Source organism: Ambystoma mexicanum, chromosome 9 (genome assembly GCF_040938575.1).
Source record: "Ambystoma mexicanum isolate Mex_15411 chromosome 9, UKY_AmexF1_1, whole genome shotgun sequence".
Classification (NCBI taxonomy): domain Eukaryota; kingdom Metazoa; phylum Chordata; class Amphibia; order Caudata; family Ambystomatidae; genus Ambystoma; species Ambystoma mexicanum.
In genome coordinates, this window is record NC_090931.1 from 1,497,165,061 (window position 1) to 1,497,189,390 (window position 24,330).

General features: G+C 43.6%; 1 protein-coding gene across 1 annotated transcript in view; it reads left to right on the forward strand.

The window, feature by feature from the left end:
* The first annotated feature begins 451 nt into the window (after nt 1-451).
* Nucleotides 452-24,330, forward strand: part of LOC138487529 (zinc finger protein 850-like) — a 131,946-nt gene continuing 108,067 nt past the window's right edge. Inside the window, exon 1 of the mRNA XM_069614026.1 lies at nt 452-537. The gene's annotated coding sequence lies outside the window, so the exon portion shown is untranslated. The remainder of the gene's footprint in view (nt 538-24,330) is intronic.

A 24,330-nucleotide genomic window follows, 5' to 3' on the forward strand; every position in this document is an offset into this window, starting at 1 on the left:
CTGTGAAAGACTATCAAAGAGTTGCCCACCCATAGCTCTCAACTCACACGCTTTTGGCGGGTGTCACCCGCCTTGTAAACAGCTGACTCACCCGCCAAGTCTCCTGCACGCCCATTCATTTCAAAGGGCCTCTCACCCGCCAAAAATAAAATCGGGTGTTTTCACCGGCCTTTGCAACATAAATGGTTGAGAGCTATGCCCACCCTATCTCCATTGCATTTACCTGACCATACAAACAGTACATTATAAGGAGCAGAAAGATCTGTTTCAACATTATCGATCGTGTTTATGTTGGTGGATTGATCATCTACTACTCATAGCAATTTGAGAAACGGTTACTAATCAGGTGGCCTTATGGAGGGGAGCGACTACTATCTACTGCACGTGCGCAAAGCATGAGATACTGATCCGCTGCGCATGCTCAGAGGCGGCGTCATGCTCAGTGACGTCACCAGTGAGAGAGCGCGCGGGCTCCTTGTTCTCTTGTAACCTGGAGGTACTTCCTGATCATCGATTCTCCCCGGGATTCTGGCGAAGGTGAGAGGTTATTTATTTATTCTCCCTCGTATCAGCAACACGTTATCCTGTTCATACCAAGCCAGGGATCAACATATGGAAACCTAAGGGAGTTTGGCACCAGGGAGGTGGAGGAGGGGAGTTTCTCACCATCGACGGAAAGTCCATTTTCATCCCGAGAAAGGTACAGAGTGGAACATCACATTTGGCCCATGACATTGGGAGTTTCGCGCATAAATAGAGATATTTGGGATGGCTTCCATACCTCAACAGATCAGCTGCCCGCAGGTATTTTGGCGTTTTTGTCCGACTGGGGGCAATATTGCCTCTTCACTGGCCCAAAGCCCCCCCCCTTTTGTTGCGTTGCCCCCTATTGGGTGCCCCTTTCTGCAGCCGTCATGCACGTGTCTGAAAGGCACACCACGGGAATCAATGGGCCATGAATACCCCTGGGGTGGGGCCATCACTGTTAAAAGCAGGCTTCCTACATGCTGGCAACAAAATGTGCACCTTACACTTGCCTAGCAAAAAAGACATTGCCAAACTGAAAAATGCTTCTTAAACTTGCATTCACTAGTTTTCCTTAAAATGGGTTTCTTTTTTATTTGTCGGAAAAAATACCTTGTGATTTTTTTTGTGTTCCTTCCTTTGTGTTTCATCACAGGATCTATTTTTTTTTTTTTTTTTTTTTTTTATTTGAACTTTACTCAGTGAACTAAGTTTTGTCAAAAAGAAAGTGTTTTGATCGCCTTCAGAGTGCTGCCATTAGGGCAACACGTACATTTTCCAACCTGTTTGTAAACCGACAGTGGAGCTTTGTGGTTCGGAGTCCCGAGTCCCCCCCCCGCCTAACACACCGAATCAGGACTCTCAGCGGCCCTTTACTTTTTTCTCGTGTTAAACCGTAACGGGTTAACCTCTGGTCTGATTACTGTTTATCAGATTGAATGCGAGTTCGATGAGTTTGGCCAGGGCTTGCGTCCATCTGGCGTTTTCGCCGGAGATCAGTCTCTTCCATAATTCGTCTGGTTCAAAAATCCACAGATTTTCCCCCAATGGGTTGAGGTAGGTAGTTCTGTTTTTCTTTGTAATATCGCAATCCATCACCAGATGTTTCAGCGTCTCGATGGAGGAATCTTTTTTACATAGACGACACCTTTTGTTGGATAAATCTCCTCTGATTGTTAAAATTTCCCTGGTTGGCATCAGGTTTAGTCTTGCTCTCATGATTGACATTCTTAATTTCTTGTCTGGAAACTTGATGCAGTATTTTAGGGGTTGTTTCACTTTATTAAATGATGGAGGTAAGTGATTTAAGAGTTTGTAGCTAGTAGCTTTCTCCGTAGTACAGATCCAGTCCATTTCTACCATTTTCTTTTTGATGCGGTCCGGATTTTCTTTCAGGTCGCTTTCCGAGCACTCTATTTTTGCCAGATCGTCTTTTCGAAGCTTGGTCCATTTGGCCAAGGCCTCGCAATTACCTGTTTCGATTTCCTCCCGTAAGATGTTAAAAATGGGTAGAGTGTCTGACATGATTATTTTTCTGTATAAGCGCATCGCGCTTTGGTCTATCATTGATGCTAGAGACACCAGACCAAGTTCTCTTCTAATGGCTGGGATGGGCGATGATTTAGGTAAACACAAAACTGTTTTCCACACGTACCCTTCAACTTTAGACCAAAGGCTGCGTGGGAGGTACAGCGAAGCCTCCATTCCATAGATTAAGGCCGGAACCACTTTGGCTTTATAGAAGGATAGGGCCGGTGTTACCGAAAATTTGCCGAACTTTCGGTCGACTGCCCTCATTTGGGAGGTCAGACATTTTGTTTTTCCCCATATTTGTTTTTGAAGGGTCCTTTCTGTCCTGGAACTGTCCAATTGAATCCCTAGATATTTGAAGTTTGACACTACTTCAATCTTGGTGTTGTTTAGGAAAACACTAAGCTTTTTTACTGTTTTGGTTTGAGCTTTTTCTATCACTAAGATTTTGGTCTTAGATTTGTTGATCTCCAGATAGTTGTCAGCAATGTAGCTCTCCAGGTTCCTTAGTTTTCTTTGTAATCCCACTTTGGTTTGGTCAATTAATATAACGTCATCAGCATACAACAGACGAGGAATCTCACATTTCCCGATTTTTGGTGGGAATGATCTGATACTACTTTCAGATGCTTGATAGTCGCCTAGGAATGCGGTAAACAATGCTGGGGCCAGCGGGCACCCTTGTTTCACACCTCGATTTACTCTGATTTCGTCCGACAAGGATCCCTGATAGTTGAGTTTGATTCTAATTTTAGTGAGCGAGTGGAGGGCTTTTATGGGCTCCAGGATCGTGGCTGGGCAATTCCACCCTTGAAGTTTCGACCAAAGAGTAGGACGGTCAATTCTGTCAAAGGCCTTTGACAGGTCCATAATGGCCAGGTGGACCTTAGGGGCGCCTTCTTTCACTTTCGCTTTTAGAATGTTTAGGACCATTAGGTTAATCGAGGTGGATCCATTTTCCTGGAATCCCGTTTGCAATATGTCGAAGGACGGACTGTTTTTGCTCCATGCGTGTAGATGTTTTAGGAGGCCTGTGGCATATATTTTGCCTATTATGTCAAGAAGGGCGATTGGCCTATAGCTCGCTGGTTCATTTCTCGGTCCTTTTTTGTAGATGGGAACTATTACGGCCTTCTGCCATGATTCGGGCACCATCTTTGTTTTGCCGCATTCGGCAAAGATCTTACTAATCGTTTCCGCCCATTCCTTGGGTAACATTTTTAGGTCCATGTTGGTAAGGCCGTCCGGACCCGGGGCTCTCGAGGTCTTCAGTTTTCGTATGGCTAGTTCGATGTCGTCCTTGTTCGTTAAGTCGACCCAAGATGATTTAGGGCCCTGACTTTTGAATTCTGATTCTATCAATCGACCGTCAAATTCAGCCGTGAAATATTTACACCAGGTGTCTTCGGCCACTGCGTTGGAAAGTGTGGAGGTCTGTGTGTTGTTTGCCTCTTTTATAAGGGTCCAAAATTCGTTTGATTTTTTGGATTGAAGTTTACCCATCATCATCTCAGCGTCGTTTTGATATTGGATGATTTTGTGCTGTTTCAGCCAATTTTTGTAGGTTTTGACTTCTTGGCGCCAAGCCAACCAGTCGACCTCTGCGTTGGACTTCTTTGCTCTTCTTAGCAGTCTACGGCCCAGTTTCCTTTTTTCAACCAGGGTCTTATCGTAACTGTGATGGTTAAGAGGACGATGTCTCGTTTTCTTTTGCCCTTTCACCCGGAATTCTAGAAGTAGTGGTAGGTAGTTTGGTCTTTCAATCGTTACTTCATTTCCATCCTGGGTGACTTTGTTTGCCCAGGCCTGCCTGATTTTCTTGATGTTTTGTTCGTTCAAACGTAGGCGGGTCTGTTGTAAATTAGTTTCGATTGTCCAATCGTAAGAGCTTGCCTTCTGGTTAATGGTTGACCACGTGCAGGACAGTAGATTGTGATCACTGTTAACCGTTTTAGTCACCTTGAAGTCCGAGAGGTCTTGGATGAGGCCGTTTGTTATGAAAATATAGTCGAGCGTCGCGTTCGAGCCGTTTCGTTCCCACGTGGGGATGTTTAGTTGTTTAGGGAACAAAGCGGTGGCATTTTGAAGGTTTCTTAGTTTAAGGACTTCCTTCAAGGCTTTGCCTCTTTTAATTGTGAGGTCAGGGCCACCCCGTTTCGGGGGGGAACATTGGCGGTCATTAGAGGCGGACATGTATTTGGCGTTAAAATCGCCACAGATGATAAGCTCGATTTTCTCAAAATCCACGTAAAGCTGATCAATCGTGGTTCCAACGGAGGAGCAGAAAGATTTTATAGATGTTCTCTGGGGGTTCCAATAGCAGTTTAGGATAGCCAGATTGTTCGGGCGCCCTTTGGTCTTCTGTGCCCCATAATCAATTTTGGAGGTCAAGGTGACCAGCATTTCGTAGGACTGTTTCCACGTTGTTGGCTCCCTGAAACCCACTCCGGTTTTAATTGCGGTTATCAAACCAGACGATGGTCTGCCCAGGAGGCCTTTCACTGCCGGAGAGAATGTCACTGTAAAGCCATCCAAGACTGGTTTGTTAACCAGCCAGGTTTCTTGCAGGCATAATATTTCATAGTGACCTAAGTCGACGTCACCGGGTATTGTCAGGTGGGCATGGCCTCTCGTGTTCCAAGATGCCAGGGAGTAGCTTTCATTTGTGGGTCGCTCGCGAGTTTCTTTGCCAAATGGTGCTTTCAGGCAAGCTGACCCTGGTCGTTGCTATTGGCCCTTCTTATTGGACCAGTTTCTTGTTAGCCATTGCCAGGGGCCTCTTGGTTGTCTTTCGTTTCCCGTGGTCGCTCGGGACTTTTCTTGTTTAATTTTTGAGTCCTCTTGCTTTTCTCGGGCTTCATCACGAGTGTCCATAATTTGATATTTAGCCTCACTATTTTTTTTGCTCTCACTCCAGGTCCCGTCAGAATGAACCTTCCTAGTTTGACGATGTCTATAATTGGAGTCGTCTCTTGATCGTAGTTCATTCGACCTGGTCCCTGCCCAACCGGACCTCTGAGGTCGCTTGTAAATTTCCTGTCGCTCCTGATGATTACGCCATCGAGTTTGTTGGGTTAAATCGTCCGTTCTGGATCGATAGTGGTTCTGATATTTCGGATTTACCGCCTCTTTCTCTTCTGTATCTTGGGCGCTCCGTCCCCTTTCTTGTTCCGTCAAACGGAAGCCCAATTGGGCAAATTCTTCGTAGACCGATTCGGCCAGATCCTTAGTTGCGATTGTTTTTAAATGTAGAAAAGCTTTGGCCCTTTTTTCCCTATGATAGGGTTCCACGAGCACGAGGTCGTCTGATCGGATCTTTTTCAGAGTTTTCATTTTCTTTGTTATCTGGAGCACCGTCGGTCTGTTTAGAATTAGGAAGTTTTTATCCGCTTCGATTTGTTCAAGCTTGAACAGCCGGGATCCTTCTTTGAATTTTTTCCTGGTTGTGATGTCACTTTTTGACATGCCATAGTTTCTTGAGCTTCTTTGATTTCTAGGAGAGGCTTTGAAACTGCACAGGTTGGGGGGACTTCTTCTTGTACTGGAAACTGAGTTTGCAAGATTTACGTCTTCAGGAGACGTTTTGGGTGATGGGCTCTTTTCCTCTGCCCGATGTATTCCAGACTTCTTTCTTTGGACTTCTCCAATTTCCACCTTTTCCGTTAGGGGCCTGTCATTTTGCCTTTCCACGTGCTCTGCGAGACTCTTTTCACTCCCGGTCACTTGAGGGCGCGGATTCGTTGGTTCCTGCTGGCCATCTTCTGAATAGGTGGAAATGTCCATGAGGTCAGCACAAGTTAGAAAGTCCTCTACTGTTCTTGGTGACATCGTGAGATCGATTTCTTTTGGATGGGACTTTTGGTCGGATCTATTTGCGATTTTATGCTTTTTGCCCTGTCTGGGTCCCTTCGCGGCTACTTCAGTCAACGTGCCTGGAGCCACCTGTCCAGTACGAACGGTGTTTTGTAAATGCGTTCTTTGAGTTTTGGACAGTTTTTCTCCTTCTGGTTTTTCATGGACCAGTCGGAGTACGGTTGGTTCTTTTCCCTTTGAAGTTTGTACTGCCTCATTCATCCCCCCTATAGGCATTAAAGGGTACGAGGGCAAGGAACTGTGCACAGTTGCGATGGACTCAATCTTTTTTTCGAGAGCTTCCAGTTTCTTCTCCCAGTGTGATTTCTGATTTGACATCGTCGGTTGATCTTCCAGGGTCGTTTGACTTGTTTTGAAGGAGCTCGTCTTGGATTCCATAGTCTCGATCTTTTTCTCCAGAGCCTGGATAGTGGATTCCCATTGATTGTTCTTATTTGGAGCTTTGTAGGCTGAGTCATGTATGAGGCTTTCCACCTGGACTAATTTCTCCATCATATTCGAGAACAGTGCGGAGTTGTCCTGAACGTTTTCTTTGATCGCTTCGTATAATTTACAAAAAGGGGCCAAGACGATGGTCATCGCGGACATAATAGCAATCCTTTCCGGTTTTTTATTGGGAGACTCATTTTGTAGGGCCACAGCGATGTCGCTCAAACGTCTCTTTTTTGGCGAGACTTGGTTTTTTTCGGTTTTTCTCGATGAGGCTGACGAATTCATCCCTTTAGGATCCCCTGTTGATCGTAGGTTTCTATCAAGATTTGTCGACGTTTTCGGAGAGCCCAACTTCGTCTGCTGGGTTTCCTTGTACGATTTGAACGAGTCTCCTTTTGTCGAGGGTGAGAAGGGGAGGCAGCTGGTCCGATGGGGCTTTGACCAGGCCAGCCGCTCTTCTGCCTCTGAATAGGGCTGTGTCGTTTGCTTTGCCTCCTCCTCTCTTTTCTCATCTTCCAGCACCAGTATCTCGTCTATGGTAACTGGAACCCCTTTAGGGTGTTTAGGGGTCTGGGATAAGGGGGCCTTTTCTCTTGGGAGGCTCCTTACATTTTGTAGCCCTGCTGATAGAGGTTCCATGGTCTTTGCTTTTTCTGTGGACATATCAGGTGTTGTTGCGGGTATATATGCTTTTTCTTGCACGATGTCTTTCCCCGGCCCTTGGATGTCTCTTATGGGTGTGTCTGTTTTCCTATGTTTTTGCACAGACTGGGTGTCTACTGTTATTTCCAACATTTCAGCGTCTGATATTTCTGTATCTAGACTTTGTTTTCTTTTGTATTGTTGGGTAAAGAAACTTTTTAGCGAGGCTGACAGCAGGGGATTTGGAAGACCTTTTGACGTTTGGCCGCTCTGTCTGGTACGTTCTCTTGATTTTTGTTCTGCCTTATGGAATTTTAATTGTGGTCTCGATTTTACCGTTTTATTCGGGCCCTGAACTTTGGTTGGGGTATTGGTTTTGTTTTTCTTTTTTCTCTTTACTCCATCTCCATTTCTAAGTTGCTCCCCATCAGTTTCCTTGTTTGAATCCTCCAGCTCACCCTCCGTTTGATTTTCACTCATCACGCCGTTTTCGTCAGAGTCCGTCTCTTTGCCGGGATCAGGTAGTGGTTTTCTGTTGATATACTCTCTACGGGGCGAATGGAGCCTTATGTTACTTATGCCCATCGCTTTCCTGTATTCAGGCCGCTCATATTCTGAATCGTGCAGCATGACTTGGACCTGAATTGCTTTTGGGTCCTGTTTGTCATTTTCCGTGAATGGTGCTGCTCCCTTCCCCATTACACCTTCTTTAATTGAACAGTTTCGCTCCTCCTCCTGAATAGGTCGTGGTGGGGATAGCTCAATTATTTCAGTTAGATCCCTTGCCTTAGTGAGATTTTCTGTTTTTTTGATCTCCGTGATCCTATGCTGTTCGAAGTTTGCAATTTGGCCCCACTTTGCTGGATTTTATTCTGGGTTTCTATGTTAGCTGGATCGACAGGCTCTAAACTAGTCACATCTTGCTCCTGTTCCAGGGCTAGATCATTTTCGAACTCAGTGTCGGCTTCGTGGTTTAGGTCGAAAGGCAACACTACTTCGACCATTTGCGGCTCGGGACCCATCTGTGGGTTAGAACTCGTTTTGCCACCCTTGAATGTGGGGGTAAGCAGGTGAATCGATGGTTCGTTTTCGGTCACACGGTCCTCTAATACGGTACGGACTTGCGGCACTTCGGCCACTTCTTCCCTTGAAGTGGAAGGTTGCATCGACGACTGGGAAGCCATCACGAAGAGTGACGGAGGCATAACATCCTGAGCTTTGCCTTGTAGATCAGCCACAGTATTAATTTGTGTTCTATGTGTGCTTCCCAAGCGTGATATTGAGGCTGTATCATGTGATGAGCCCTGGGTTAACAACAGGAGGTCTAAGATAGAAGGGGTTTCTTTTGATCTTTGTGATGAATCCGATTTGCTCCTCCTTTTACCCGGGCTCGCTTTCTTCCCTTCTTTTGCCGTTTTTAGCGGATGCGGAACTTTCAAGGTACTAGTCACGGCTTGAACGGGACGAACCTCTGGTTCCATTTGGGATTGGCTTCGAGTTTGCAGCGGTCTGGTGCAGTTAATGTCCTCCCTTACGCGCTCTCAGCGCAAACAGCGAAAACAGTGTGGTCAGATGCGTTGCCCTTTACTCCGCGTTCGGGCTTAACGCCGCAAGGGTGAACTGGCCCTCTGTTTATGGGCTGACAGTGTCACGTGAGCGGTCACGTGACCGGCGCGATGCTCCGCCTCCTCCTGGAAGCAAAGCGTCTGGCGAGCGCGAGTTTTGGAGAAACTCCCAGCGCTGAATGGCGTGCAGCGGCTCCAAATGTAAGCAGCTTGTGGTCACTGGACAAGTCTTCCCACTTCTGAAAAGCGGTTCACGCCGCTCAGCTGCACTGGCCCTCTGTTTATGGGCTGACAGTGTCACGTGAGCGGTCACGTGACCGGCGCGATGCTCCGCCTCCTCCTGGAAGCAAAGCGTCTGGCGAGTGCGAGTTTTGGAGAAACTCCCAGCGCTGAATGGCGTGCAGCGGCTCCAAATGTAAGCAGCTTGTGGTCACTGGACACTGGACAAGTCTTCCCACTTCTGAAAAGCGGATCTATTTATAAAGATGTAATCTGCTTGTCAAAATGCCTTATCAAAAATAAATGCTTCTATTGTGATGTCAGCTTTAGGAAATTAAACTGTGCCAAATTTGGATTTTCACTAAAGAGGCAGAAATTCCCCCACCCCCGAATTTAAGGAAGGGCCCAGCCCATCGCCTGGCCGAACACATTTTATAGCACTTGTTTTTTTATAAGGAATTGCAAAAAATCATACGATTAACAACCAGTTTTAAATATAACATCTCAGCAACTGTCACGCAACCTGCTGAGCTACCCTGGTAGCCTTCCACTGTAGAGCGTGCTAATGGATCCCTTAATGTACTCAATCACTGCATTACATGACTTCAAAGTCAACAGTATTTAACCTCCAGCCACACTGACCCTGTGCATAGATACATTGAGGGCGTACTAGTAGCGGCTCGTCCTTAATGGGAGAGAGGGGACCGACCCACGAACACCCTCTCCCATTATGGAGGTCCCGAGGAGCCAACTGAGGGAGCACTCCTAGGCTGGCTTGAACTATCAAAGGGAAACGCGGTTTCTGTTTGACAGCTCTGTTCCCCGCTGCGCATGTCCAATGCACATGCAAAGCCAGGGGTGTTTTGCTGCCCCAACTTTACATGGCTCCTGGGGGATGCTGGCTGTGGAACTGCATGTTTGTATGTGCGAGGGGGCACCCCTGCGCCTCCCAGCACATACAAACGGAATAGTCAATTTGCCGTCAGCGCTTTTTCTCTTGTGCGCATATGCAGGAACCAGGAAGGGCTCTTTGCTTCCTGGTTCCTGTTTGTGTTATGTGAGAGCTGGAGTGCTAGGAGGAAACCTCAGGGCTAGAGCAGAAGGTACGTTCATTTTAAATATGTGTATGTATTCGATTGTGCTTTTGATGTGTGTAACAAGTTAGTGTATGATGATGGTTGTATGTTAAAATGAGGGAGTGCATGCTACGTTTGGGCTTGGCTGTGGAGCTGATTTTAGTGGGATGGAATTTGTTGCACAAGACCCCCTCTTCACCACACCCCCCGACCCCCTCTGTCCAAAACCAGCTCCCTGTGCGAGGTGCTGGGGGACCGAGGGGCAGGCATGGTAAAAAAAATACCATACCTGCCCCTTTGCCCCCCCCCCCCCACCCCGAGAGCCTCGCATGCACACATAATCAATCACATTGTGTGCTTGCAAGGTGCTGTCGGTCAGGCATGGTATTTTTGACTGGGCATCTATGATAAAGCTATTATGATTAATGTTAGAATGAAGATGAAGCTGTACTGGCATTTTAATGCAGCCAGTCTATCAATTTCCTACTGTGGAATGACATTTTGTATTGGGCATCTTTGATAAGGCAAGCATGATAAGTGTTATTGCTTGGCTAGACTGACATTTTGATGCAGCCAGTTTGGACATGTTTTCATATTGTGGCATGGCATTTAAATGGTAAAGCCAAAAGGGGTATGTTCTTACGTGGGGATACTGCCATATATTGGCAGAACAGGCATGGACATGCTTTCTCATAGTATCATTACTGACATTATGCGCAAAGCAAACATGAGTATGTTCTTATATGGGAATACCTGCAGCTATTGGTGCAGTTAGAATGGAAATGTATTGGCACAGCCAGCATGACAATGTTTTTATACTGGCATATATTGAGGGCAAAGGTATCATTAAAATGTGTTGGGGAAATACGCCTCCGCACTGTTGATGACTTTCATCTATTGGATCTTTTTCATGGGTTACCCTAGAAAACCCATTGCAAACTGTTTGGCATTTTCCCCACAGACTGTCCTTGACTATCATTTGAAACTGAGGTATGAGTGACATCTCTTCTAAACGGACTCTTTTGACTGGCTATTATTTAAAGCTAAGCTGGAAGCAAGGTCTCTTCTGCTAAATACCATTTTTAACTACACATTTTTTGATACTGCGCTGGCAGTGATGTCTGCTGGAGTTAAAATAATGCAGTCTCTTGCGGAGTGTATAAGGGATTTTTGTAACTGTTGAACATGAATTACATTTTTATGATTTATATTACACTTGATGCAAAACTTGTATTGTCTTAAACCTATTCTGAACATGCTTAATGACAATTTATTTTAATGAGCTTGGGAAGATATAGGTATACTTAAACCAGTTTGCCCTGTTGACCCTTATTTGTTGTGTCACAACAACGCCCCCCCTTGCTGTATTTATGCCCCATGGTTTGCCCCTAATACTGAGTTCTAGTGACGGTACTGCATTGGCCTCTCTGCTCTTTGGGGCTGCCACCCGCCTGGCTTCGGATTGTCCGTATTTTTAATTTTGATTTAGGTTATCTCATTTTCAGCTCTTTAGTAGCTCTGTCTGTTTTTTTTCTTCTATTTTTACTCTTCCAGGCTAGGCACTGGGAAAACAGATTGCCCAACATAGAGCTGTAAAATATACAAGCGTTCATCAGAAATAAAGGGGAAGGGAGGTGAAGGGCTACAGAAGAGGGCTTAGAGAATGATGGGGAGTGAGGCTGAGGTCTAGAGGAGGTAATGAGATGGGGATCGAAGAGAGGTGCAAGCAAAAGAGATGGGGCGAGAGTTGGAAGCAGCCGCGTGTGACGTAGAGTGAAGGAGATGGGGTGGGGAGATAGAAATAGAGACAGCATCTAGAATGACAGGGAGGAGACGTACCAGGGAAGTGAAGCCCAAAAGAGGGTGGAATATAATGATTAGGACAGACAGGCGAGAGTTGGGTAGTGAAAGAGAGAGGGACAGAGAAGAGGAACGGGTGAGCGGGAAACGAGAAAGGGGGACTGAAATCAAAACACTGAGTGAGATCAAATGTGCAAAAGGTGTGATAAACTGGGACGAAAGCAAAAAGAAGTAACAGAGTAGCAGTGATGAGAAAAGGAGGCACAATTGAGAAGGATGAACAAAAGGACAGGCAGAGACCAGAGAAAGGACTGGGCTGAATAAGACTGATGGAGGGAGAGAAGACTGAGGGTAAATGCAGGCAAACAAGAAAAAAGAACGAGAATGGAGAGGACAGACAAGGAGAGGGACAGAGTCAGAAAGTGAGGAGAGCAGGGAAATGAAATCCTTTATTAAAAAAAGGCAGTGCAAGAGGGCATGCCAATGCTATACGAATAAAGATGCTCTCCAGTTTCTACTCTGACCAAAGGTGGCACGCCTCCTGCTTGTTCTATGTTTGTCACCCCTCATATGACATCCTATACTATAGATCTATAATTCCTTGCAGACTGCCTATCTTCAGCAGTTGTTGCCGATTATACTGTACGGATTGGAAGCAATTGGACAACCCCCATGCCCACGTTTAGATAGAATGGAGGCTCGCCTATGGAGGAAACTTTTAAATGTACTGAGTTCAACTCCAATCCTGCCAATTCGCATTGAGATGAATCTCACCAAGGGTGCCTGGTGTTATTTGTATTGAATGTATAAAGACGTTTCACCAAAGCGCTATACAAGATAATGTGGTAGAATGATTCAATATAAACAAATGACCAACAAGCAAGGGAGGACAATTAGTGTGAGAGTGGATATGTTTGTAATGTACAGCGGAAAGTAGAAAAAGAAGGAGTGAATGGCAAGAGGGAGAGAATTTCAGTACTTGCGAGCCAGTACAGAAAAGGAGTGAAAACGAGAGTGGGCACAGAGCTGACTGAAGAAAGGGGGATTGGGAATGTAAGAAGCATGTAGGTACGTATAAGTAGACTAAAGACGCAAGTTAAGAGGGGACAGGCAATGTAGACATTTTAAAACAATACACAGAAAGTGAAAAAGAAGCCACGGTTCAAAAGAAACACAGGAAATGGAAAGGAGGGATGAGGAAATTGATGTGCGAAGGGTGACAGAAAAGAGGCTACGATGCAGGAATTAAATATAGAATAAAAGGGGGGCAGGTTGATAAGCAGGTCGTCCAATGAGTAGTGCAGAGCAGTAGTCTAGGCACGATAAGACCAGACAGGAGATGAGAAGTTTGGTGGCTTGAACAGTGAGAAAAGGATAAGCTTCATGAATTTTGAAAAGTTGGAGATAACTGGAGCGAGCAGATGGGGAGAAAGGAATAAGGGGGCGGGAGAGAAGGGGAAGTAGGCTGGATGGAGGAAGGAAGGAATCGCATTGCAGTCTTGGCCAGAAAGAAAAACGGCAATGATAGTTGCATGTTAGTATCAGAGAAGGAAGAGAATGATGGGAAGGTTTGGGTGTCATCCACTTAGAAATGTCATTGAAGGCCAAAGGAAGTGTTAATATTAAGGGAACAGGTGTAAAGGGAGAAGTGAAGTGGGCCGAGAACAGAGTTCTGCGGAACACCAGGATACCGAAGAAATGAATCAGAGAGCTTTCCAGCCCAAGAGATTGAGGAGCGATTAGAGAGGTAGGATTGGAACCATGAGAGTACTGAGCCACAAAAACCAGAAGAAGAGAGAGAAGAAAGAAGTAGAAGGTGGTTCACAGTGTCAAAGGCAGCAGATAGATCAAGTAAGTTCAAGATAGAGGAATGTTTAGCATGCCAAGCAGTAAATAAGGAGTTGGTGACACTGAGAAGAGCAATACACATGGAGTAACAGGGTGAAACCCAATTGAAGCAGAGAAACTAAATCTAGAGACTTGAGAAAGTACGTGTTCTGGAATTTTAGAAAGGTAGGGAAGCAGCGAGATAGGGTGGAAATTAGCAAGCAGAAGATGGGGAGAGGTTGAGAAACACAGTGAGAAAAAGAATGAGAGTGGTATAAGAGGAGACGAAATGGGTTCAATAGGAGAAGCAGTGGGTGATCACGAGCCATGTAGCGAGCAGTGTCAGAATGGGTTAATAAAGAAAGAGGAGAGAAAAGGGTCTGCAGGAGGGGGGGTTCCTAGAGATGGCTCGAAGGAAGCAGATGCACCTTGAATAGAACATAGGAGCAGCAGTTTGCCAGTAAAGAATTGTGCAAAATCAGCAAGACTAGGCAAAGATGAAAGAGAAGTGCCAGGATGGGATGGAGATGGGATACAGCTCAAAAGTTGGAATAGTGGACGCAGGTGTCAGGTAAGTGGGAGAATGAGGTCAGAGTAGTATTGTTTTTTGGCAGTGAGTAAGGTGGAGCCATAGGTAGAAGGGAGGGTAGAGAGTGACCAGAAGACGAACATATAACTTTGTTTTTTCCAGCGCCTCTCAGCTTGATGAAGAGGAGAGGAACCAGAGGTGAGGGGATAACTAGGGTTGAGGGGGTTTGCACTAAGGTCGAAAGGGGTGAACCATATGGAGGGAATCGAAAGGAGAGGGGAGGCCAGAATTGCGAGGGGACAATGCAGAGAAGTGGGCAATATGAGAAAGAGTGTAGTTGCAAAGTGGTTGGTGGTGGAATGTCAAAGTTTGCGTGCACCCAAGCAAGTCCTGCTTGGCCCGAGACTTTGCTCTGCTGATTTGAACAGGATTGAAGACTTGCTACGCTTCCTCTGCAAAAACTAGGTTCCCCATAAGGTGAACAAAGGACTTTGTAGCAAAGGACTAGATATTAGCACTATTGTGCTAAATATCACTAAATAGCAATCTTTACTGTGTTATTTGTTTTGTTTAGGCTTTCACTCACGTAGAGTGCCTATTTAACCAGGAACGCGCACGCACCCAAGCAAGTCCCAGGAAGTCCCGCTTGGCCGCTTAGCCGCGGTGACTCAGTGAGTAAGGCTGCCTTTTTTTTTTATTGAGGTGGCTTTATGGTCATGTGGTATATCCCAAGTAAACGAAATTCTACCACCTGTGGCCGTTTGCGTGGATTAAATTGCACAGACAAAGAAAGGACAAAGAAAGGTTTGGATGCATATTTTGTGCTCTCAGAAGAACTGTTACATTTTGGGGGTGTTTGGAGATATTACATTGTCTTTCTTTGTATGTCGTATTTACCATATACCTTAAAAACTGATATGCCTAATGAGTCAGGACTTCGACACGCACATCTAGGAAAGTCATAACACTGACGCCAGTCAGTCGAATCCCCCCAGTCAATCGAGACATTCAAACCTTCTGGGAAGAAAAAGGGAGACGCCAAGGCACTAAGCCAAACCACATTGCCGGCAGAATCTGCAGATCCCTCCCACATCAATATTGATATAGAATTGCATAAGAACACGAGTACGATAATCAGAAAAATTGGGGCTCCCGATCTAGGAGTCTCAGATCAAACCATACCTCAAACCCCGATTAAAGGTACTCAGCGTAAAATGACCTTTTCTAAAGTACAAGAAGAGGTTACACCTGGTGTACAAAATTTTGATGAAACTGAGAATGATATTCCAATTGCTGATATTTCCTTGCATACTAGTATTGGGGACCTAGAAAGTTCTAGGCTTCCAAATGTATCTGATTTTAATGTTCCGTGTTCGATGGATTCTACTAGACAAGCAGTTGATGATTCATACATCCAGCCAACACCACAACACTGTCTAGAGATTGGGAAGGTTGGCAATACATCTGAAAATCTGGCCCTTATTGAGATTACAACCATAGCCAGTCTCTACAAACTCTTTTAGGGTCTAGATAGGAAAATCACTCTACAAACAGAAAAAATTGATTGTATCACTGAATGGATGAGAAATGTCACATCTGATCCAGCAAAGGTGGATTTGAATAAGAACATGTTAGAGAGACTGGCAGTCATGGAGCAAAATATAGAGCGAATTAACACTCGTTCCACGTTTACCATGACGTCGGCTCTACCAACGTTCTCTAAAGTAATACGGTCTGTAGATTCTGTGGAGGCTGAAACTGTGAAGATCAATGACTCTTGGGTCAGTGTAGATTCGCATGTAGATAACACCTGTCTGTCGGCAGGTGTTGGTCATTTTGAAATCTTCTTCCAGCAGGTGCATAAGAAAAATCGCAAAAACCCACAAGGGAAAAAACGAAATTAACAGCACAAAAAGTCACTGCTGTGGCGAAGAACAGATTGTCCAACACTAGGAGCTTGTGAGAACTAGCAGCCCCACCTATTGATGCTGCCAAAGTAGGAACGCCTGCACCTGTAGGTACTCATCTTGTTGTGGAAGGTGCAGGAGCGATAAAACCCACACATGATAGTACTTATCCCATTAAGGAAGGTACAGGAGTGATAAAACCATCAAGCTCGGCAATATCTCGAGACCAACCAGCTCAGTCTCTACCTGTTGTGCATGCACCACTAAATGACCTAGTGGAATGATTACAAAATAAGACAAACACCACTACACAGGTCCAAAAAGTTCCAGCAACTGCTCCTAGTTTGGGTGGGCAAGCCCCAACAATAGCAACACATATAGGTAAGAATAATACCCTATCAGTGCCGCGAGATCTCAGATGTGAGGACCGCATTACAGCAATAAAATCTGCGGTCGATGCGTATTTACTCCAGCATATAACAGAAGTGATACGCGCTAATCCGTCTGAAATAAGACAAGACTTATGTCCAACTCAGACAGACAGGAATCGAACATCTTATGCAGAAAGTGTAGGCAAGGGGTGCTCAGCTATGCATCTGAGAGAATGCAGGCGATCTCAGAATAGTAATCTCGTGGCCCAAATCTTAAGGGGCCCATTACAAAAAGGTCAGAGAATGATTCGTACCTCAAAGGTAGGAGTAGAGAACATAAAAAGTAAAAATAGAAATAATTTTCAATCTTTTCATACATTGATTATGAAATGTTGTGACGCTCCTTTTGAGAGATACGACTTATGTCGCTCTAGCATCTTAAAAATCTTTGGAGAAGTGACTGCTTTAGAAGACCTAACCTCGAGCGAATTTCTGTGTGATAAAAATCTGTCTATAGTACGGTTGTGGATCATGTCTGGTTTAGTGCTGAATACGATATGGAAGGCAAAGAAGGAACTGTTTCAGATGGGTTTTCTTATAGCCCAAGACTCAGATCGAATGGTCCAAGAAACAGAGGGACAATTATAGCCAATCTCCACATGTCCCCAGAACCAGTTTGCCAATGTCCATAATGCGACACAGCGATTAAATCCCAGCAAGTAAATACACCAAGGAGGCAAGCATAACCATTAATCAAGGAAAACAGAAAGGAACTCTCCTTGGCAAGCTGGAACACAAGAGGCTTTACGCATCTGCAGTGGGCGAAAGACGATGTTCTAAATCATTTTGATATTGTCGCCCTGCAGGAAACCTGGATGCTGAATGTTCCAGTATGGGACGATCAGGACCTCGTTTTGTTACCAGCAGTCTCAGCAGGCAAAGGCAGGCTTACCTCGGGTCTGTTGATCGCTGTAAAATCAAGCAAGGGGTTGCAAATTTTGCCTTGGGCTTCACCAAATAATTTTGTACAGCTGATCAGAATTACTTATGCAACACAATCTTTGGCCCTAATTAATCTAATCCAAAACCCTGCTGGGATCGCAGACAATGCATTTTATGACTTGTCTAATTTACAGGAAGAAATAGCCAAGGACAATAATATTTCAGCTACGTTAATGGTGGGTGATTTAAATCTCAATTGTGTTGATCGGAAAAAAAGAAAATGTATCCAAGACATTCAGAGGTGGATTGATTTAATGGAGGATACAAATTTAAGGATGGCTAATGGCTCAATACAAGGAGGCATAAACAAACTACTAGCGATCACCATCTATTGTCCTTACATTGGACTTTATTAGACCAGCAAAATATTAACCAACAACAGTGGTCTAGCCAAACGTCAGTTGTTAATAATGCTAAAACGCGTTTTAGATGATCAAACGGTAATTTAACAACCTTGAATGACTCCCTCATGAAATACCAACTATCGCATGATTTTGATTCATATGTAGACATCTGGATACATTTCAAAATATCCAGCCTCATAACAGTAAACAGAGTAATAAGCATACTCATGGGTTTGATCCTCTTCTTTAGCAGACGAAAGCAGTTTATAGAAGAGAAATCAGAAGGTTATGCAAATTGTCTACTGAAGATCGAGACAAGGCCATGAAGTCTGTTAAATGCAACTATCGTAACTGGACACGTGCTAGAAAAGCTAAATCGTTTCAGGCTGACAGTGAACTAACTATTCATGTCTGCCTGCCTCAATAAAAATTCAGCACAGGTATGGGAACTGCTAAATAAATGCACGTCGAAGAGCCAAGTTGATCATCAAGTTAATGGGGTCACCGAAGCGCAATGGCTCGCGCATTTAACTCAACTTTATGCTGACGAGCGATTCTCGCAATTTAAGTACAGTAATAAATCCTCCTTATGTTGGCATCTAGACTGCTCAGAAGAAATTGTCAAGGAATTTATATACAAATCATCATCTTCCCAAGCAGCAGGGCCTGAGGGGTTGAACACCTTTATGTTAAAAAAAAATCCAAGACAGTGGGCAACTTTTCTTAACAATACCTTTCAACACATTCTACTAACCAGAAATCTTCGGAGGTCGTGGCGCTCTTCGCTGATCTTATTAATGCCTTACACTCAGATATTTCTGTACAGATAAGGCTGAGATCTATGGGTTTATTATCATCCACCATTGCGACAGCAAGGGGGCTAAAGCAGGGATGTGTCCCGGCTTCAGCCCTCTTCAATGTTTTCATCAATGATGTCAAAATGGCATTTGCTGATGTGAGGGCTGACTCCCCCAAAATGAACGGCATTGAAGTCCAAGCTCTGTGGTATGCGGACGATCTAGTGTTGGTCTCCAAAACTCCCATTGGGTTACAGAATTTGTTAACAGCATTGAGCATTTACTTCAGCCTAAATGAACTGGTTGTCAACTTGAAAAAAACTCAAATTGTGCTCTATGTCTCAAGAATGTCACAGAGAAATAAGATGGACTGGAAAATTGAGAAGTGTTGAGGTGGTGCCTAACTATATATATGTGGGTTTAATTTTCGATGGGCTCCCGTCTGTAAATTCTCAATTGCGAAAAATTGAACATAAGCTAACTTTAGCCATATCGCAGAAAAGACTCATTTTATATAAATATGGCAAATTTTCTATCAAATCTTCGATAATGTTCTGAACCCAAAATGTAACACCTACGTTTCTCTATGGTCTGGAAACGAAAAAAAAAAAATTATCCAATCTACCTATTTTAATAAATTGGAGGCACAATTTTGGCAATCAGTAGTTCAGTTACCACAAGGTACACCGGGTCCATGGCTGCGATATGAGCTGGGGTTGACATCCCTGATGGCCATGTACAACTGGCATATATGTGCCCTTTTTCGGAAATGCTTACTCTCCACTATGAATGGATCTACTCTAGCGAATTTGTCTCAGTATATATGCTGACTTCTCATCATGTATTTGTACAAAACTGGACTAGACTCTTTATCCCTGTTATGGTTAATGCTGATATTACAATTGATGTTCTTGTTTCGAATCCAGACCGAGCCAAGGATAAATTATACATGATGGATTGGATAGATACAAGAGCTTCATGTCTCAAATATAGAGACTTTGATAACCATTTGTTTGGCCCAAAAAAGTACAGAGAAGTAGAGTCTTATCTATGTAGTGCTACGTCCCCACAGTTGAGAAGTGCCATATTACGAGTGCGTCTCAATTTATGGCCAACACATGATGTACAAGCTCGAAGGAAACTCATTAATGCCGAAGAAATTTTTTGTTGTTTTTGTGGTGATCATCGGATTAAGGAAACATTAGAACATCTAATTGTAGAATGTCAGTTCCTTATGGGGCTAAGACAAAGACACTTTAGTATACACATGGCTTACTTTGCGAATATGAAGCTGGACGACAGATGGTTAGAGATTGTCGCCACGAGGATCATGAGTATTCAAATAGCAACAGTAAACTTTTTGAATGCATTGAAATTGGTGGAATAGTCCTTATCTGTAATTGATCCAAACAGGAGCACACAGACACAATTGACTGTTCAAATGTATGAGGTGGCAATAGTGTAAATAACAGATGTAGTTGATATTTTAAAACTTTGTATGACTGGGAATATGTTAGGTACGTGGATTTGAGATGTTCTTGAGTTGGATTTTGGTATTTTCATGGCCAAACAGGCCTCTTGTAGTCCATATTTTTCTTGTTGTCTGTTTATGTTTACCTAAGGGGTTCTTAACTGTGCATGTAAATAGAATTTAGAGAGGCCTGTTTGAAGCTATCTTAACTTTATCTAATTTTTACTTTTTATTTTCTAAACTCTGTTCACCTAATCATATTTTTTTTTTCTTTTAAGGGAGTTCTTAAAATGTGATATTGTGTTCTTATCTCATTGCTGAATTGTTTATTCCTTTGTTTGTTCTCATTTTGTTGTGAAAACATAAGTGAAATTACCTGATAGTGGAGGAGAAGATTCAAAGGAAGGGAGCAATGAAGATGAAAAGAATAGCGATAAAGCGGAATGGAAGAAGAGATCTGTGCCGCCTCCAATGTAGCAGTGCGAGGGCATGAATGAAGTTAGTTACTTCTACCTCACTTACTTCCCCCGGGTCTGAGTCAGTGGGTTGAAGTCAGGTTTCTGTTAAATAGAGGAACTGAAGATTCAGGCAAAATAAAGTATCTTAGATGAGATGTGACTTATTATAGCTAGAGCCAGCATTAAGTAGTCTAATCGAGATGGTAAAAGAAGAGGTGGCAGAAGGAACCGGTATGTGATTAAGATAGTGAGCGATGAAGGTGGTAAGGAGAGGGAGTATGGTAAAAGTAGTGGGTAGGAATCGGAGTTGGCATGAGCAGCATAGTTAAAGGACATAGAATGAGAGTGCTTTTAGGCATGATAAGAACGTATCTTAGAATACTATATCCTGATGGGTCTCTATATGTGCTAATTTAAAGGAGTCAATAAACTCAAAACCGTAATGGTGCTACAGGTAATGTGCTCTCTTTTATCCTAGATTGTGCAACCTTTATGAGCCAATTTGAGGTCAACCACACAACCTATACATGCCCTTATATATCTCAAAGGGGTTTCAAGAATTTTCTGCTGAAATAGGACTGGGGCCCAAATCACAGCCACCTTGCAAAGTTAGTAAGATCAAGAGAATATTTAATTACCATTCCCCGTTATATAGAGGTCCATTTGTATTTAACAAAATTTCCCTGGAGAACAGTAGCGAGATTCTTTATGAAATTTCATCTGAATTCAGTTTTAAGTAATTCATTTAGTGGTATACAAAAGAAATGGGGTAAACTTGCGTGGTGTTGTAACTACCTGCCCTTCAAGGTCAGTGAATGTGCAAGGCATACAATAAGCAGTGGTGCATAGCAATTTGCTATACAATTCTGTAGGTTTGCTAATCATATTAGTTAATAAATATAATATTTAATAATCAAATTAATTTCTAATCCGCAACTTCTCTGGATTGAAGCTGCTTGCCGGTGTGTTGCACATCCCTGCTACCTGCCTCCTGATTGGCCCTGGTCACAACAAATACTGTGGCCCGGCCGAGCCGTGAGGCAGAGCCGGGTCCAGCAGTCTAAGGCCAGCTTTCAAGGCCGATTCCTGTCTTTTCCCCATCTCTTCCCATGGTCTGACCATCTGCAGTCACTCACCCAAATCCTGGTACTTCTGCCCATCACATTCTGCACAATGTTAGGTAAGAAGTGTGCTCTCAAGAAGTTCGAGCCGCCCTATGCTATTGGGCACCTTTTCCTGTTGTGCACTGTCAATCACTTGAAGCATGAGAGCGCTGCATCAGTTACCACGGTCTTCCTATATAACAAACTTTGCACACCCAGAGTCTATTCACCCCAAGCGATCGCCTTTCTGCTTCCCCGCCCAGATCAACGCTATTAACTCCCCAGAGTATGCTGAGCTCCCTCTGATTCTTGCTACTAGCGGAATCGCTATGGACTTACCTTTATTGACTTAGTAATTGTCCTGCCGCTTTCTGTCTGTACTCTTTGCTACTCCTGCCACGTGTACTATTGTTATGCATCATGTCTGGCTGCACTTCCCTACAAGCGCCTCTTCACTTTCGTGCACTCAAACAAACTGCCTTAATGTAGAAGTTAGCACACTGCTGATTCATGTCCTCCTAAAGCATTTACATATTGTTTAAGATGTTCTCTTACCTCAGTCGCTTTCGGTCTAATTGTTATCCCCTGCTGGCACACTCATAATTTGCTGAAACTACCGATGTTCCCATATAATTACGTTATTTTCTTTACCCTTGTTGTGCCCTGTCTTAATATATCTCTAGCTACCTGCCCATGTTTATGCCTGTCCCCCTGACCATGTCATATGGACCTGGTGTAGCTATCGGCCATAAGAGGCCTGCTCTCCATTGCATATATATACGCGATCTATCTTGAATAAATATGTATTTGTTGTAGTTTCACTATAAGATGTGAGCTTCTCTTTGCATATACACGCTACCTAACCTGTCTAAATATGTATTTGATGTAGCCTCACTACAAGATGTGAGCTTTCTACTGCATATGTCCACTACTCTATTTATGTCCTGAATTGTGCCTGATGGGGTTTTACACCACCTGAGTTGTGTTGTCTTATGTGCAGTCTATGTCATCCTGTCATTGTGCTCTACCCCACTGAGCCTTGTGCCTTAAGGCACAGTTATCTTATCTCCTAATACTTTTATCATGCACCTTTTTGCTATGCGTTTTTCACCCCCATTCTGTATGCCTATGTATGTATTGTATGTATCCACTTCATGGCACTTATTGTAACCAAAATATTCTTAAATTAAGCGCCAGCATGCCTCAGGGCAGTGCACGCTATACAAATAATAAACCAAACCAAATTGACACTTGTGTAGCAAAGCTGGCTATTTAAGTTACCATGTTCAATCAAAGCAAAGCTAACCCTGCATTCCTCTCTTGCCCTCGGTGCTCTCTTCACTCTCTTTTCTCTGTTCACTTCAAGTGCTAATGGAGATAAAGTGCTGCAGTAATGATCTCATCCACTCCTAAGTGCCAAAGGCCTATGTGGGAGTGCTAGGCAAGAATTGCATTTTTCTTTTTCAAATAATTGCAAACCAGAAGCAAATCGTGTTGATACTTTTAGTGAAACTTATTAACTATATCCTGTCTGGCAAAGACCAGTAAGTGTTAACGTTATATTTTTTAAAAGGCAGTCAAGCAATAAAATTCCTAAAAATGTAAGTTGTTAACGTAATGCATAATTACAGTATTGACACTGTAAACACTGCATCATCTCCATGGTTTACAGTAAAGTTTGTGTCAGTGTATCTAAATCTCATAGTGTCAATTATATTTCATTTTGTTGATGAAGATGCAGCACATTGACGAGTGAACACTTTTGAAAATGTATATGATCACAAGATCAAATGCTTTCGATGGTAAACCTAGTTCTGTAACTAGCTGGTTGCATTCATCTGTTCAATTGGTGCTCAACCCATGAGCTGATCCCATACTCCTAACTTTCTATGTTATCACCATGTTGCTTTATCCCAGCTACCCTGAAAGGGAAATGAGCACAAATGCCAATATTCCACCTAATTTGCCCAGGTCTCTGCCTGCTCCGCCATCCACTCTGTGAAGTCTTACTTTCTTTCCTCTTTTCCTTGCTCTGCACTTTCCCACTTCTCCTCCCTCCTCCATGCACTTTCGCCCTTCTCTCTCCCATGCACTTGCACGTTCTCAATGTCACTGTGCCTAGTAAGATCGTTGTTTTTGTTCTCCCTTGTTCCCCTCCCTTACCTTGTCGCACTCTGAAACCCTTGTGTACGAGCGCGATACTAATAAAATATCGATATCAATCAGTATCAATTACATAATGTATACACAAAGCTAACTAAATGTTTACGCAAAGTAGTGATCACTAGTTCCATCCAGTTGGTACATCTACAGATCTACTGCAGTACCATACACTTTAGTTAGCCGCCAGAGCTCGCTTTCCTTTATGATTATGATTGCATTATATATTAGCACCTGCAGGAGACAGCTGGCCAAACTGTTTATATCGTATCTATTTGTGTCTATTCATGCAGCCAACCCTTAACATTTTACATACACATCCACGGATCGCAAAGTCTTTTCACCCACTCGCATAGACAAGTAGATTTTATGAAGGGTGAGTACCATTTGCAAGGGATGTTTGAAACTTTTATTTAACGTTTATTTTGCAGTAAATGTCAAATAAACATTTCACTGTGCGTGGGTGGCAGCAGTGTGCCGAACGTAAAGCGGGTTGTAGTGACATGCACCATTTTACAGAAATCATATTTAAATTTGCTGTCACCCCATGCTATCGGTTGAGTGCATTTCTCTTAGGTCGAATGGGTAAACTAAGTTACCCGACCTGCAGGTCTATCTCAATTTCCAAGTTCTAACTGTCCTCACTAATGTCTTATTTCAGCGGTATGCAAAATGCTGTATTGATGCTCATTTTATGTA